At 43.8% G+C, this 10,232-nt stretch overlaps 1 long non-coding RNA gene across 2 annotated transcripts; it reads left to right on the forward strand.

The window, feature by feature from the left end:
• The first annotated feature begins 1,467 nt into the window (after window positions 1-1,467).
• Window positions 1,468-9,949, forward strand: LOC149915454 (uncharacterized). Of its 2 annotated transcripts, XR_016458980.1 has the most exons (4): window positions 1,468-1,656; window positions 2,374-2,483; window positions 9,227-9,324; window positions 9,420-9,949. It is a non-coding gene; the product is annotated as an uncharacterized LOC149915454 (long non-coding RNA). The 2 variants fall into 2 exon arrangements; XR_016458979.1 differs by having other exon boundaries at window positions 9,227-9,949.
• The last annotated feature ends 283 nt before the right edge of the window (window positions 9,950-10,232 follow it).

Consider the following 10,232-nt stretch of genomic DNA (forward strand, 5'->3'; position numbering starts at 1 on the left):
TCCCCTGAGAGAGGAGCAGTGTAAATGGAGTTAAGCTGCCAGTGAAGAAGCTCCCAGCTGTGACAGCTGTCCCAAAAACCCCCATTTCCAACCTGCTCTCAGCTCGAAGTTCCTCCATTTCAGAAAATTCCAGGTTGGATTCAAACAAAACGTAGCACTGGTGTGAAAGGCCCCTTTGGCTGTTTGAGTGCCATCACATCAAGGAAAAGGTACGGTTCCATCTGCCCTGGGATCCCACCCAATTTTTCTGGTCGTCCCATCTGACGTGGCATCGTTTGTGTTTGACAGCAGACGCATCAATAAAACTGGAGCCTGGTTAAACTGCTGCGCTGTGTTTTGTCTTCTCCAAAAAAGAGGAATTTTGCTTTTTCAGGTTGCTGCGTGTTACAGTCCCTTATTGTTCAGGTGCTAGTTTCCTATTTGTTATCAACAGCTCAATTTTCTGCTTCAGCTGAGGTATGTTTGCAGGGCATTGTGGCTGGGCTTTCTTTGCTTTGTTTTCTGCCCGATTTCTGGATTTCCCTGCCTTGCCTTTCCTTTCCTCCAGCTTATTGAATTGCTGTTGATGTGAAACAGACTTCACCATCTCAGTTGTTTTTTTCTCCCTAAGCTTTTCAGCATCTCCATTGTCACCTCTGGTTTTGGTTCTCAGATGTACCTCTCTGGGCTATTTTTACAATTTATAGTTTATTATTTCTGCTTCTACATTTTAACCTAATGTTTGCTTTCAGAGATGAGCTCAGGTTTCACATTCTGAAAAGATTTCTGCTGGAAAAAGGAAAAAGGTATTGAGGTGTAAAACCTGCTGAAAATTAAAGAAAAAAATAAAATAATAATGTTGAAGACGTTCTGTTTCATTTCTATGAGTGTGCTTAAAGGAACAGGTGATATTCCTGCAAACTATCAGCAGATGGCAACTCCACCAGCAGTGAGCTCAGGGGGAGCCAGGGGAAATAGCTTTGTTGCTTTAAGCATGAGGTAGATATATTCCTCCAGTGCATACAGCTATAGATTATAACTATTACTTGACAACCTGCCACTAATTAAATCATAAATGACATGACAAAGAAATGCTTCAAAATCACGGGAAAACTTTTTGGGATACTTTTAGTACATTTCAGCTCCGCTCCATTTTCTGAAGCAGAGTGACATCTCCCAGTGTTTGTATTCAAAGTAAATTGAAGTAGTGAAGAATCTGACACGTATTCCTTCGTGGGAAACCAGGACGATTGCTGAAGGAGCTGCAGGAGCCTCTTCTAACAGCCCGAGCTCTCTCCTCCATTCATTAAGGGCTTTCCCTGCATGGTAGCACTGCCCTAATGCCTCCATCAGCCGCAGCTGCTTCAGCAGGTGGGAGAACCTTGTACTGGTGGGAAGAGAGCTGCTGCCCTTCATCATCCACGTGGTGCTGGTGGAGAAACAGCCCTGTGACTAACAGCTAGTGTGCGACCCACCAAGGGGCTTGGAGCTCCACAATATTGCTCTGCACGTAACAAATAATGCCTCAGGTTTAAATAACGCAGGCTAAACTCACACAGATTGATTTTATTCAGGCCCACCAGTAAGGTTTACTGCTTTTGGCAGAGGAAGACCATACTGACACCAGCTCCAAAACACTGCTGTGCTGTTTTGTTAACCCATTTCCATGGATTTCAGGTAAAGCCATATATCTTTTCTCAGGTAACAGTGATAGGATGAGAGATGATGTCCTCACGTTGCACTAGGGGAAGTTCAGGATGGAAACATTTCTTCTAAGAAAGAGCAGGGATGCACTGGCAGTGCTGCCCAGAGTGCGGTGGAGTCACTGACTATGGAGGTGTTCCAGAACCATGGAGATGTGGCACTGAGGGATGTGTTCAGAGGGCTTGGTGGGATGGTTTGGGGTTGGACTTAGGGATCTTAAAGGTCTTTTCCAACCTTAATGATTCTATATTGCCCGTGTTATCTTCCCAGCTCCATTCTGGGGTTCACAGAATGAAAGGGAAAAACATGGATTTGGTATGCCAGTGCCTCACCAGGACCCATGTCCAATCAACAGTGCTGGTGGAGCCATGTGTCACACTGCAGATAATTAGCTGATAAAGCAGATTCATTGTCTTTTTTATTCCGCTGGAAAATGACATAAATCATAACAGTTTTTTTCTTTGATAACTTAATGCTGCAGATGTGAAGTGTTTGGGGATGAATAGGATTCACTGTTTGTTAATGAGAGTTTAATGTCTTCATCTTCTGCATTAAACTCTAGCTAATTAATATTCATTCAATTAGAAAATGTAAAAATAAATTATACAAAATTAAGCTTTACACAGGAAGTGAGTGACCTCATTTCTGCTGTTTTCAGGTGCTAATTAAATTAGTCTCTTTCCTTTAAAGGAGGAGGCACCAAGTCCTGTTAGTCCTGGTAAGGAGCCTTAATGCACAGAGCTTTGCAGCTGTGAGTTCCAGCCTGCCCTGAGCTGATGGAGACTGACACCTACAGCCAGGTAAGATACAGTGATGATTTCTGATGATCTTTGGCTGGAAAGTTTGCTGGTTGGTGGAAAGACTCTGGTGGGATGCTGGTGGTTTTGAGGAGCTGAGTATTGCTGGAAGAGAAGGAAGTGTGCTCAGCTGGTAGGAGGATGAAGTCTTGGTTCTAGTCTGGATCTGTTTGCTGGCTTTGCTTGGGAGCTTCTTCCCTTCTTTTATGCTTTTTTTTTTTTTTTTTCCTCTCTCTCTGATAAGATTGTCTAAGCTTAGGAAGTCCTTTGGGAGGTGTACTAAATGGTGCTCTTTTGGAGTTGAGTGTCTTTGGGCTAGAGGGATGTTGTAGTCATCTGACATAAAGAGGTGGTCTGACTTAAGCAAGATTAAGGCAGCATAAAGCAAGCCAGCCTGAGCAGTCTTTATACAGAGAGACTGCGGGGGTCCTAAATAATCAGTTATCAGCGTGCCTAATGGAATTTTAAAGCTGTCCTTGCTTTGAGTCAGGGGTTGGACCGGGTGACCTGTAGAGGTCCTTCCAACTTCAATTACTTTGTAATGTTAAGCTCCTTCTGCTTGCCAAGATCCTGAAACTGTGCTTGTCTTCTGTTGCCAAAATAGTGTAAAAGGCAGTAAGATCCAGTAGAAAACTCAAACTACTTAAAGATTTGCTGTGATTATTACATACTGTGCTGTGAGGGGATGGGGGCATGGAGGTTTTATGCTGTTACCTGTTTTATAGTGCTTCATCCATCACTCCTCTTTAATCTGACACTTTCCAGTAGCCTTGAATGGCAATTCACTTGTGAAATAAAGGGGAGGGATGAATGAAACTCAAAGGTTGCATCTTATCTTTGTGGATTGCCAAAAGGAGAAAACATGGTAGGATAAAGATGGATCAATTACCAAGTGTTTAGGGAATTGTTATTTTTTTTGTGTACTGTTAGGAGTCAAAAGCAGTACAGACCATCACTGACACTGCAGTGAGATTGCTTGTGATGATAAATACCTCTTGCAAAGGAGGAGGATATACTAAAGCAATAAATGCTTTAGGACAACCTAGGAAAATTACAACACGCCTGATACAAAGAGATGTGGGGCCCAATTGTGTTTCACTGTACCATCTCCTCAAGGAGAGAAATGGGATTATTCCTAGTGTGACATGTCATATTTGACTTGGCTCATCATAAAGACATGATTTGTGAAGGATACACAAATGAACTACAGCATGACAGCCACAGGCACCTTGGTAGAAAGGAGGGTGTTTTGTGGAAGGGAGGTCATCAGTGTTACAAAAGATAGCTTTTTTTTTCCTCTGCTGACTGCTCCTGCTGTGGCCTTTTACAATAGGAACACAATAACTCTACCAAGGCTTGTCCCTTTGTGAATTCTGTAAAGGCTGCCATCCCATTCATCACTCGTTTTTCCTCTTCTGCTGCTTCTGTATCGTTCTACTTGCTGCATCTCCACATTAGCTAAAATATCTTAATCTTTAGAACCTGTTCTTGGTTTCAAGCCAGATTCCTGCTTTTCTTGGCTCATTCTAGCTATCACAATAGTTGGCACCAACTGTTAGGGCCACGCTGAAGGCCCCGTTTCAGGGTATTGCTTACAAAGCGATCTGCAGGTACTTGTTTGCCTGATGTAGACGATGCTGAGAGGAATGAGCTGCTGCAGTCATTGACTTCAGTGTTTTGTGCTTCCTGGTGCCATTCGGGTGATCTTAATTTGCTCTCTTAACTGAGCTGCAAGGGAAGTGCAGTCCCCAGAGCTTCAGCTTCGTGGTGTCACTTGGTGGTATGATGTTTGTTCTGATCACAGTACTGGTGTGCAGCAAAGCACGTCTGTGCCTCCTTAACTCCGTGTGTGTTTCGGGTCTGTTGCAGTCCATGGGGTCTGCCTCTGTGTGCTGAAGTGACCTGCTTTGTCTTGGGCCATTGGTAATTAGTGCAGGGCATGGCTTGGAGATGAGCTCCAGGCTCTTGGGTGATTGGCAAGGCTGTAACAAGCTTGATTCAAATCAAAGGGTTAAAATCTGGAGCAAGCTGCCTGATGTGATTGGATTATTCTTGGCTGGAGTCCTGTGGGCACAGGATGGGACGTTCCTCAATTTGTTTTCTGCTCTAACAAAGAAAAGATGATTGTCTCTACACACCTCCCGCCAAACCTTGCTGAGAGGCAGGTAGAAGAAGCCTTTGGGAGTTCACTGGGAGCCCTTTCTCTGCATGCCACCTTCCAGGAGAGCTTTTCATTGCTAATGTAAGGTCTGCCTGAGTAGAACTAACAAGCACTGCCCCTTAACATCACAGCCCCGCAGGTTGGCTTTCTCCCTGACATCAAGTTTTTCTCCTATATCCTCTCAACAATACCTTTTCTTCTGTAAAAGTCAACTTGGGAACACTGACAGCTGTGGATATGTCAAAAAAAAAAAAAAAAAAAAAAGACTGGCCTCCCATTCCCCACCCCACTGCTGAGTCAAGAAGTGTTTACACTTGACAAGATTAATCTCACCACCTATTTGAAGGCTTTACTGAAGTCTTTCATTTCACTGCTCACTCAGGCTGCTCAGGAAGGTTAGTGATTGCTGATGGCTTTGCAAACTGCTCCAGTGGACACTGAGTAAATATTTTAGGGAAGGTGGCTGCAAAGCACTCAAAATCCAGCCCTTTTGATGACAGGCTTCACCTAACCAGCTCAGTCAGAAGGGGAAACGACGTACCTCAACTGCAAATCCTCCTCCTTATCCTTTTAAGAAGGACCAGAGTCATGTTCAGATGTCTCTCACCATCAAACCTTGACTTGTGGTTGTTTTCTGCCCTGTGCTTCTGGCATACGATTCAGAAGGTGGGCACACACCTGGTCCTACAGCTGCAGTAGGTTCTTGGTGTCAGCATGGCATGAATCTTTCTGGCATGGTGAAGGCTCCTGTGTAACCCAGTGAAAATACTTAGTTTTGACTATTGGGAATTCGTTAACTAGTGATATATCTGTTGAGTTGATCACACGTGCAGTGAGTGAGCAACGAAGCAGCCAGCTGTGTGCTTCCATCCAGCTGCCATAGTAGTTAAGGTAGACCACAGACAGCCAGTTTCAGGTTTTTTTTTTTTTTTTTCCAGAATCTCTTGTAACTATGGAAGAATTCCTGAGTTCCTCATGCTTTCAGTATTGCATGCCTGTGTCTGAACTTTGCATTGGAACTCCTCAAATATTAGACTGTCTTGGTGGAAAATTTAGCAGAGGCTTCACTGCTGGGAGATGCTCTGGGCAGGAATTCATCAAGGATGATTCTTGTGCATAGCAGATGGTTTCTAAGCTCTGAGAAATGAGTATAGCATCACCTATTAGCCCAGACAAGATCACATCTCTGCTTCTCACGTAGTTTTTGTGTAGGGTTTGAGTATTTTAGCATTCTGACAGAAATCCAACAGATCTGTGAACTCATAGTTCCTCCAAAGTTAACTAATACCTGTGATGATTTCTGGACAGATCTCACTAAGATTTGTCCAAGGTAAAGGATTTTTTTTTTGTCTGACCCTTGGACCATACAAAAAAATCAAGATCACAGCATTTCAAACCCTTTGTAACATCTCTGCATGATTCACCCTTCAGTCAAGTTGTGCCATCACCTCTCCCCATCTCTCCTGTGAAACGTGGGATTATAGTCCAGCACTGAACTCAAAGGGGAAGCGCAGCTGTGTAAAGCAGCCAGGTTCCTGGCAAGCTATCTCTCTCCAGGCCAGCTTCACTTATTTCTTTTCACATCTATTGCTTCCTCAGCCACACGCGTGCTTACGTACGCTGTAATGATACTGACAGTGGCCAGAATTTTAAGCTCACTTTATATTTCTCTCTGTTTCCTTGGCTTTTATCCAGTCTGCAAGTCCCACTAGAAATACATAAATAAAAGCTGTTGTCTGAGCTGATTATGGGCCATCAGGCTTGAAGGCCCTTTTAAATTATGACCGGTCTTCAGAGATGGACAGATCTGTGCTGCTGTCTGATGCTGATGGGTCGTGTGTTCCTACAAGAGAATAGGGGGAGGGCAGGCTCTGCCTGCTTTTTTTTTTTCCTTTGGGTGAAAGGGACATTTTCTAAATGGGATTTTATTACAGTGACAGTTCTGAGTGTGAATCACCCCATTTATGTGATATTTTCAGCAGCTCCACCAATTATGGCCACCTTTGCCATGAAGAACAAGGAAATTAACAGCAGCTAATGGACTGACAGAGCTTTCAGTGCCAACTTGCTAGCATACGACAAGGCAGATCAGTCCCCGCCTGCCTCTTTTCTTATTTTCTTCACTGTCAGATATTTATTGTAATAGCTGAAAGGCAGCATTTAGCTAGCATAGCACTTTCTATTTAAGGTGCTGTGCAGAACAGTCCATTCCACAGATAAAGGGAAAAGTATGTTTGAGGATGATATTGGTACTGAAATGGAAATTGCCTAAAATTGGGTTGGGTGAACATGCTTATTATTCATTGGAATGATTTAAGTACCTGTTTTAGAAAAGAGGAGCAAAGACTGAGAGTGAAGTAAACTGTTATCTTCTCATTTAAAATAAATCTGTGGCTCAGGGAGTGCCCAGTGACCCCTGTGCAGGCTGCAGGGTGGTGGTGGGTGTTGGGAGCAGCTCTGGTTGGGTTGGATTCCCATAGGGCCTCCGCACAGAGCATCCTTGAGGGGAATATCTGCTAAACTGGGCAGCTGATAATGGTTAAGGAAGAAATCCCATCCTCAGCCCTTGTGTGCAAGTGCGTTGGGAGGCAGGAGAACAGCTGCTGTGGGATCTATGGGGTCTGTCCTAGATTTTGAATGCATCTGGACTCTACAGTACATTCTATTTCTGTGATCCACTATTATGGATCAATTTGTAAGCAGCACAGGGAGCTCCCAAAAATATGGGCAGCCTATGAAGTGACTCATCTCTCAGCTCAATGCAGGGTTCCCAGGACAAGGAAATAACCTTTTCCTTTCTATCACTGCAGGTGATTCTGTGATGGGGCACTTCAAGTTTTGTTGACAAGACCGAAAAGGATAATTGCAGCAGATGCTGTGGGGTTTGGTGTGCATTTGGGTTTCATTTTTCTGTTGCTTATGTAGCATGGATTGAAGGGTTTTGCCACAAGAAGCCCTTGAGAGCATCTCATTCCAAAATACTGGCATCTCACGGCCCTAATTTGGTACTAGGAGTGCTAATGTTCATACCAGAATTGCTTGTCATGCCTTTGAACTGCAGTCAGTTTGGAGAAGTTTATTATTGCGAGTGCTGTGGGCTGGTGAAGCTGTCCCAATGTTCAGAGCAGAAAATGAGGAACCTCAGTATCTAACTGCAGATGAGCAAGGACTGTGCTTATCAGGGTGTAATTAGCCTGATCTGTGACCTTGAGGGAACTGAGGCTGTGATAAGAAGCCCCTGGGAAGGATGCTCTCTTGTCAGACAGAGAACTTGCACAGAGATTAACTTCTGCTCTTATCCTAGCCTTGCCTTTATTTCTTCTTGCTTTTTACTCCTTCCTACAGAAAAATGGTTCATGAGATTGGTGCTTTTTAAGCTCCCTAGGCAGCAGCCTGAAGAAAATCACTTTTCCATCCTCTTTATGGCAGGGCCATCTCCAGGTTCCCCTCTGGTGCACTGCAGGTGGCTGTAGTGTCCTGGTGTCACCTGCAGTGGGCTGCTCTCGACTGAACTTTTTAGTTCTCAGTAGGCATTATCTCTGTAGCCTGGGCATCACTTGATGGTGATGGCATTCAGGGACCTGGACGCTGCATGAATTGCACTGGAGGCAAAATGGAGGTGATGATTTCCCCTTAGGCGTATGGATCTTCTCACCCTGCTGAAAGAACCTTAATGTCTTAGTTCAGACATGGGTTTAACTCTACGCTCTCCATCTCTAAGCAAAGCTAGGTTCAGAATCAGGCTGTATCAAAAGAAAATAGAAAGCATTCAGGCTTTTGGTAGGAATGTCCTCAAAAAGTGTTTCTCACTTCAGTTTCGTGTTTGCAAACTCTTAATTATAATTGAATTTTTAAAACAAAAGGCTTCAAAAAGTATAGGAGCTGAGGCAGACGTTTCTGAAGCTTGTTAGAACTCAAGTCCACAGTACTGGCTTTGAACTGAACAGTACTGTAGCCCGTACTGGCTTTGAACTGGCTACAGACTGAAGGTCTGTAGATGAAGGCCTGGATCTTCGTATCACTTAACATACATTGTTGTCCCCAGAGAAAAGAATGACAGGAAGTTGTGCAAAATTTTTTAAATATAAACTTCTTCTAGCATCTCTGACTGCATGGAAACCACATGGGTGCAATTCAGTTTCAAATAACCATGCCTGCTAACCATATCTAAACCAATGAAGCCTAGATACAGATGCATACTGCTTGCATAAGTTGGCTTCTGTGTGAGGAAACAGATGTGTTCCTTGTAGGCTTCTGAGGTTATTTAAATATCCACTGCCACTGTACTACACGTAGCCCTGACATGGTTATTTTACATAACACTGCTGCTTTTCTAAAACAGTAAGAACAGTGCAGTGCCCTCCCGCATTAAGATCAGCATGTGCATGTTATTTCTGACAGCATAACTATTTAACGTCCCCCTGGAGCAGTTTGAGAAGAGCTTTTAATGGGAAAAGAGATGGCAGAAGTTTATTCCTTCTTACCTGCATCACTTTGTATGTGCTTCTTATACAGATCACGTTTCCCGAAGTCCAGCACTGATTTATTTTTAATTTTTTTCTCTACTTTTTTCCCCGTGCCCAAGGATCACTCACTGGTAACCTTTGGAAAGCTGAAACCAAAGAAGACTTTCCAAAAATAGTGTCTGCATCTGAGGTCCTCAGCTGAGGACCTTCCCTTTCTGTGAGTGCATCTTCAGAGCTGTTTCACTGGGGTAACTTATTGAGCTCAATAGGTTCACTTCCTTCAGGGGTTTGGGAACTCTTCTACTTTCCTAGGTTTGCACACAGCTCTGGGGATGCTGTCTGAGCAAACCAGCCCAGCCCTGAGGATCCTGAGCCCATTGTGATCTGAGAATATCACTGCAAGCACCCAGCTCTGCCAGCAGCAATCTGAGCTGACAATGTCCTGGTGCATCTCGCAATGTACCAGGCTGAAACTGCAACTTCCATTTTGCTGCTAATTGTTTGGAATTCTTTGAACTCACGTCTGTAGATGGCACTTAAAACTGCCTCTGCCTGGTGCTCCTCATAAACAGATGGAGCGTTTGTTGACGTTTCAGTGACAGCTTGAAAACTTGTCTCCTACCTCTGAGCTGAGCCCTTTCTGCCTTGTCCTCCATCTGCCATCTCATTTTAAAACTAGCAGAACAACTCGAGTGAAGCAATTCCGACTTTTTCCATCTGTGCACAGTTAATTAAGAGGGTAATGAGAGCTCCGAATGAACAAGCCCTGCATTAATTCAAGATATGATTAAGGGAAACATCCAAAAATGAAAAATATATATATGTGCCTACATACATTAAAAAAAAATGTCTGAGTCCCTTTTGTCTGTCCTTATATTTGCCAACATTATGGCTGCTGATGATAGAAAAATGGAGGAAAGACTATGAAACGTCATCTCCATATTCTGAACATAAAATCTGCCCCAGCAGCTCAAAGGTGGGGAGGGATGGAGCTGCAGCTGAGGCTTTGCATAATGGGTTTCCCCCTTGTAAGGGCTGTGCATGCAAAGATAGGGGCTTGATACCAGAAAAAGAAAACACTCCACTTTTTTCTTTGGATTACAAGGGCAAGCCACAGTCAAGGGC

This window comes from Phasianus colchicus, chromosome 19 (genome assembly GCF_987193195.1).
Source record: "Phasianus colchicus chromosome 19, bPhaCol1.hap1.1, whole genome shotgun sequence".
Classification (NCBI taxonomy): Eukaryota; Metazoa; Chordata; class Aves; order Galliformes; family Phasianidae; genus Phasianus; species Phasianus colchicus.